Genomic DNA, 6510 nt, shown 5'->3' with positions numbered 1-6510 from the left:
AAGCTCGATCTACTTCTATGCTCACACATCCCACTCGACAACTCAGGGCACTATGTTCGAGCATCTTGGGTCCCATACCAAATGCTGAGAGGCTCTTAGAATGGACTAAAAACATAGTGGGGTTGTCTTGACTCCTGATCCCAATGTCGGAGCACCCCTCTCTGGTTAGTGGATCTCGACTACCTCCAAGCTGGTGAGAGGGATCCTCTCTGGGAAGGCTCCAGAAGAATTAGTAATGAGATGGGAAAGCTGAGCCTCCTCCATCATGCATTAGATAATATGAAAAAAGGTAAACCAGACTTTAAGTCAGAATTCTACCAGCTTAAGCTAGCCTAAAATAAATAAGGGATTCAAAGAAAACTAATCTTATGCTCGTATGGGGTGTCCAGAAATTGGGTTTAGAAAGAGGGGGAATGAACCTTGTCAGTCTCTTGAACCCCGAACGCCCACTGGTGGATGTGGGGGAACTGGGATTCAAAGCTGAAGGGGTAGGGCGAGGGATGGCAATATCCCAAGCACTTTCCTATATATTAGACATGCAATATACACTTTCAAATCTTATTACATTCTGTGAGAGTTTCCTTGCTTGTGTTATGCATGATTGCCTTTAAATAGAAAATGGCAATATTTCTACTGCGGCCTTCCAAAAACTAAAAATATTAGATTTTGTTTCTATTATGTAGAATTCTTCCTCATGCAAAAAGACAAAGACATCGATTGAAAGATAGACATGCATTGAGATAGACCACTTAAGAGAGAGAGGGAGAGGGGGAGAGAGAGAGACCACTCAAGAAACAGAGAGGGAGAGGGAGATAGAGAGAGAGAGAGAGACATGCTCACACATATTCAGGGGTTTTTGTTACTGGGCATTCATGACCCGTGGCTTCTAGGTGCAGATGCATTGCTACTTCTCCACCAAAACTTTGGAACAATTTTTCGCCACCAAAGATCCTGATTTCAAACCCATTTTCTTCATTGAATAAGTCATTTTCTTCTTCTTCTTTGTTGTTGTATTTGCAATAGAATGAGGAAGGAGGCAAATTTTACACTCTCTCTGGGGGGTGAATGACCAGGAATGATTTGATTTGGATTATGGAATGCACTTTATAGTTAGTGTTGAGCTCACTCAATTAGTGTCTGCTCCCATGAATGCAGATGTGCGCAGCGAAACATTAATACATGGGATACAAAAATTACGCCAAAGTCAATGTGTGTGTATATGAGTGGAAAATCATGCAAATAAAGTAAATAAGAAATAAAATTTATTGCCACAGAGATTTTACGTGGTTCACCTTTTCAGGCTATTCCATGGGAGATAGAGACGAAACCGCTATTAACTCAATGGTTAAATAGTCTTCCAAGAAACAAATTTTCTTGGGCTCACTGATTTTTTCTCGAGACTTCTCTCTAGGTTTTCTTTTATGATGTTATTTTCTCTCTCAGAGACTTCTTTTCTTTTTAAAGGATTTCTCTCTCTAAAAGAAAAAGGTTCTCTCTTTCTTTCATTTTTCTTCTCTTCTATCTATTTTCTCTCTCAACAAAAAAAAGGCTTAAGAAAATGATAATTGACTATCTTTCATCTTCTTCTTTTCTTTAAGAAGAAGGATAACTCTCTTTTATATTCTTCTATCTTAATGAATGATAACTTTCTCTCTTTTTCTTCTTTCCAAGAAAAAGATAACTTTCTTTCTTCTTCTTCTTCCTTGCAAAAGAAGGCTTCCTGTAGTTTTCCAATACATAAAGAAGAGTCTGCCCAGAAAAATGATCCAAGAGAAATGCACATCCAAAAATGACCCAAGAGATGAGGCTTTGGTTAAAACCCAAGAGTAGCTAAAAAACTCCTCACGTGATTGCTTTTATAATGGGTTAATGGGATAATGACCAATATGGAAAGGATATCCTATAACTTCCTAAAAGATGGCTCATCTGTATCTCCTTTTTAAGTAAGAGATAAAGAATATATCTGCCCATATCAATCACATGAGACTTCATATATTTCATGAGATCATGACTTGGTCAACAAGTCATATTTCCATCTTTCAAAACTACCCTTTTAGAAAGACTATTTCATTTGGATCCCTCTCTCATGGGATGAGACGCCCAACAATCTCCCCCTCCAATCCCAGAAGGGAGGTTTCCCTTCACAGATCAATCAGGTGCTCAAATGGCACTGGTGTCAGCCATGTTTCTCCATGACTCTTGCTTGTTTTTAGCCAAATTCTTCACATCATATCCAACATACTCCTGTTGGTATGGATTTTTCCTTATTGTAACAGCTTCTCACCCTTCTAAAGCCTGGACTGTCATGCAACAACTCCCCTTACAAAAGTAATGAAGTATCTCGAGATTGACTTCTTGAAGTACAATTTTCCAGCCATGTCTTCATTCGTTTACTATTGTAACACATGTTTACCTCTCCTAAAGAACAAACACACTTTGGATATTCTTTCGAGATATCTGAATATCCAATTGATTGTTGCCCAGTGCTCCTCGCCAAGATTAGTGATGAATCAGATCACCACGCTTCCACTACATGTGCTTCCTACGACCGATCCATAGGGAACTTTCTGTATTTTTTCCTTCTTCCTCTTGGTTAAAGGTATTTGCTTGGCACTTAACTCTCGTGCCTTCTTGCCTTTCGATAACTTTACCAGGTCATAGGTATGATTCTTATGCAAGGATTTGTGTCATCTTGCATAGCTTTAACATACACTCCTTTATGTTTGTCAGACTGAACTCCCAAGTAGATTTCTGATCCACCCCTTTTAGTGTATAAGACATACTCTGATGTGGGGCAATTGGTAGAGGATTTTATGCCCCTTAAAGGACCTTTTCAATTCAACTGTAGGTGACACTTCTTGAATAGGCTGCTCCCCCTGCTCCTGATCCCCTATTCATGGACATTCCTAGATTTGTGACAAGGGCTTGCGAGTTCAATGTGTCGGAGAATTTTCTTCTCATCTCCTCATTCAGTAGACTGCTAGTGACCTGATACATGGTCATTGTCCCATCAGGTGTTGAATTACTCATTGAGATTACCAGGGTCTCCCAACTGTCTAATAATGAACCGAGTAAAAACCTATAACCCATCTTCTAAGAACAACTTCATCGTTGTGAGTTGGTTAACAATATTTTGCACCTCATTCTGGTGCTTTGCAACGGATTTCCCTTCTTGAACTTCATGTTCACTAACTTCTGGATCAAGAATGCATTCTTTTCGTCTATCTCCCTCTTGTACAAGTCATGTAGCTTATCCCACAATGATTTTGAGGATGTCTCCATCAACACATGGTGTAACATATTTTCTTCCAACTATTGTTGGATAATTTCGAGAGCTTTTCTGTCTAGTATCTTCCACTTATCATTTGTCATACCTTTAGGCTTGTGTTTTACCCCTCCAATGGGTGTGTACAAGTCCTTATAGTATAGTAGATCTTCCATCTTTGGCTTTCAGATGATCTAGTTATTTACATTGAGCGATATCATCTTGCTCCTGGTATTGGAATCCATCTAAATCCACACAGATTGTTTTTCACTGTGTGTTATGGCCATCCCCTGTCTGTCAAGGTATCCCCCGTCGGTTAAGCTATCGCATGAAGCTATAGCCTGTAGGTTAGCTATCGCCCGTCGGTTTAGCTATCACCTGTCAGTTAGCTATCACTTGTAGGTTAGCTATCGCCCATAGGTTAGCTATCACCCGTAGGTTAGCTATTGACTGTAGGTTAGCTATTGCCCATAGGTTAGCTATCACCTGTAGGTAGTTATCTCCTATAGGTTAAGTTATCCCTCGTCGGTCAGGGTCTCACCATCAGTCAACCGGTGGTTAAAGTGATTAACTATTGGTTAAGGTGGTGACTGATGGTCCATTGGTCAATACCTTCTTTGCATAATGGCAATTCACTGCAAGTTAAGGTGAAGACTTATGATCCATCGGTAGCACCTTCTTTGCACAATGGGTACTCACCGACAATCTTTGACTGATGACATGTCCCAAAAACAATCATGAGTACCCAATTAATCAAAAGCTAAAGTCAAGGCAGAGACCAAGAGCAATGACATGGTCAAAGAGCAGTATTAACATCGAGCCACTAAACTTTGCCCTCGTTGTGAGCATATGTTAAGGAGTCAAGTTACGGTTAGGGAGCCTTGCTCTGATACCACTTGTTGGGCTCACCCAATTAGAGACCTCTCGCACGAATGTGGAGGCGTGCTGCGGAACGCGAATATATGAGACACAAAAATTAGGCCAAAGTTAATGTGTGTGTGTATGAGTGAACAATCATGCAAATAAAATAAAAAATAAATAAAACTTATTGGCACAGAGATTTTACTTGTTTCATCTTTTCAAGCTACGTCCATAGGAGAAAGAGATAAATCCACTATTAACTCAATAGTTACACTAGTCTTCAAAGAAACAAATTTCCTTTGGCTCATTGATTTCTTCAAAAGACTTCTCTCTCTAGGTTTTATTTTCTGAGGTTATTTTCTCTCTCAGAGACTTCTTTTCTTTCTAGAGGCCTTATCTCTCTAAAAGACAAAGGTTCTCTCTTTCTCTCTATTTTATTATCTTATCTCTATTTTCTCTCAACAAAAAAAAGGGCTTAAGAAGATGATTACTGACTCTATTTCGTTTTCTTCTTTTCTCTAAGAAGAATGATAGCTCTCTTTTTCTTCTTCTCTATCAAAGAAGATAATTCTCTCTCTTCTTTATCTCTCAAAGAGAATGATGACTTTTTCTCTTCTTCTTCTCTGCAAAAGAAGGCTTCTTGTATTTTTCAATACACCAAGAAGAGTTCGCCCCAAAAATAGCCCAAGAGTGATGCACGTCTAAAAATGGCTCAAGAGATGTAGCTTTGGTTAAAATCCAAATGCATTTAAAAAACCACCTGATTGCTTTTAAAATGGGTCAATAATATGGAAAGGATATCTCATAACCTCCTAAAAAGTGAGTCATCTCTATCTTCTTTTTAAGTAAGCGATAAATGATATATCTACCCATATCAATCACGTGAGACTTCCCATATTTCATGGGATTATGACTTGGTCAACAAGTCCTATTTTCATATTTCCAAAACTGCCTTTTTAGAAAGATTATTTTTATTGGTGTCCCTCCTTCATAGTATGGGATGCCCAACATTTAGATGAGTACGTTATTAAGCCAAAAGATGTCATACTTCTAGGGCAGTATACTTTCTATTTACTCCATTGGGTAGAACCCAATGTAGGAGTACTTTTATAATGGGAATTGGAGAGTGATGGTGAATTTATAGTACGGTCTGCATATAGTTTGTTATTCAACGATGGGAGTAAATGGAGTCAATTGGGACTAAAAGAGGTTTGGAAATGGTCATTCCCACATAAAATTCAGAATTTTCTTTGGATTGCTATGCAAGGAAAACAAAATGTCATAATTGATAATTCGAAAAAGCAAATGAAGATTATGATGATCATTTTTCTGATGTGCAAAGAATATGAGGGAACTGGTGATCTTTTATTTTTGCATTGTCCTTTCGCTTATCATATTTGGGTTAAGGAATTTCAAAAGATGGGTAGCTCAATGGTGATGCCAAGAAGTCATAAGAATATCATTCAGTATTTTCAATCACCAAGTTTGCGTAAGACAAGTGTATTGATTCGGAAGATCTTCATCATGGCGATTATGTGGGAATTGTAAAAGGAAAGTAACATGCAAAGTTTGAGGGGCCGGTGATGGATGAAGAGAAGGGGAAACTTCTATATTCTCTTTGGACTTGGTTTGTTATCACTAAGGAAGTATGGGGGCATCTAACGGATTTATCTTCAAATTTCCTAAATATCATTAGCCAACATTTTCACAAAAGCAAGTTGGGTGGAGGTGGATACTACCTTCTCAGGGTTGCTTCAAATTGAACTTTGATGGCAGCTCTCAAGAGAACCCAGGTCGGTGAGCATAGAAGGTTTCCTTAGGAACTCGGAGGGTATAATAGTTTTCAGTTATGCAAGTGTTTGCATTGTGATAACGGCAAATCAAGTGGAGCTGAGATGTCTTCTGCAAGGCATGCTACTTTGTTGAGAGAAGGGGATTTTGGGCTATTAACTATGGACAGTGGTGCAGGAAGGAGCAGAGTGTACCTTGGAGTCAAAGGTGTATGTGGGTACAACTGATGGATTATTGTCTTTCCCTTAATATCTCTTTTGGGCATGTATATAGAGAAGCAAATTCAGATGCTGATATCTTGAGCAAGAGGGGCACGGAGTTTACCTTCTCGTTTGGTTGCTAATTGCTTATGATCTTCTTTGTGATTGGTTGTATCTTTGATGATTATTAATATAAGGGTGTAATTTCTATAAGGTTACAACCTTAAACAATCCAATTACGGTGCACCTCCAAATTTTATCATAACATATAATTTTGCTTTGAAAAATTCTTAGGATTATCACAAAATCTATTTTCATTTCTAATTCTAAAATTTTAAACTTCAAAAAAATATAAATCAAGTAGATCTATAAACATATGAAAATTTTGAGAAT

This window comes from Amborella trichopoda, chromosome 9, assembly GCF_054954075.1.
Source record: "Amborella trichopoda isolate Santa Cruz 75 chromosome 9, AtrichopodaSantaCruz75HAP2 v2.0, whole genome shotgun sequence".
NCBI classification, from domain to species: domain Eukaryota; kingdom Viridiplantae; phylum Streptophyta; class Magnoliopsida; order Amborellales; family Amborellaceae; genus Amborella; species Amborella trichopoda.
This window is presented reverse-complemented; position numbering follows the sequence as displayed.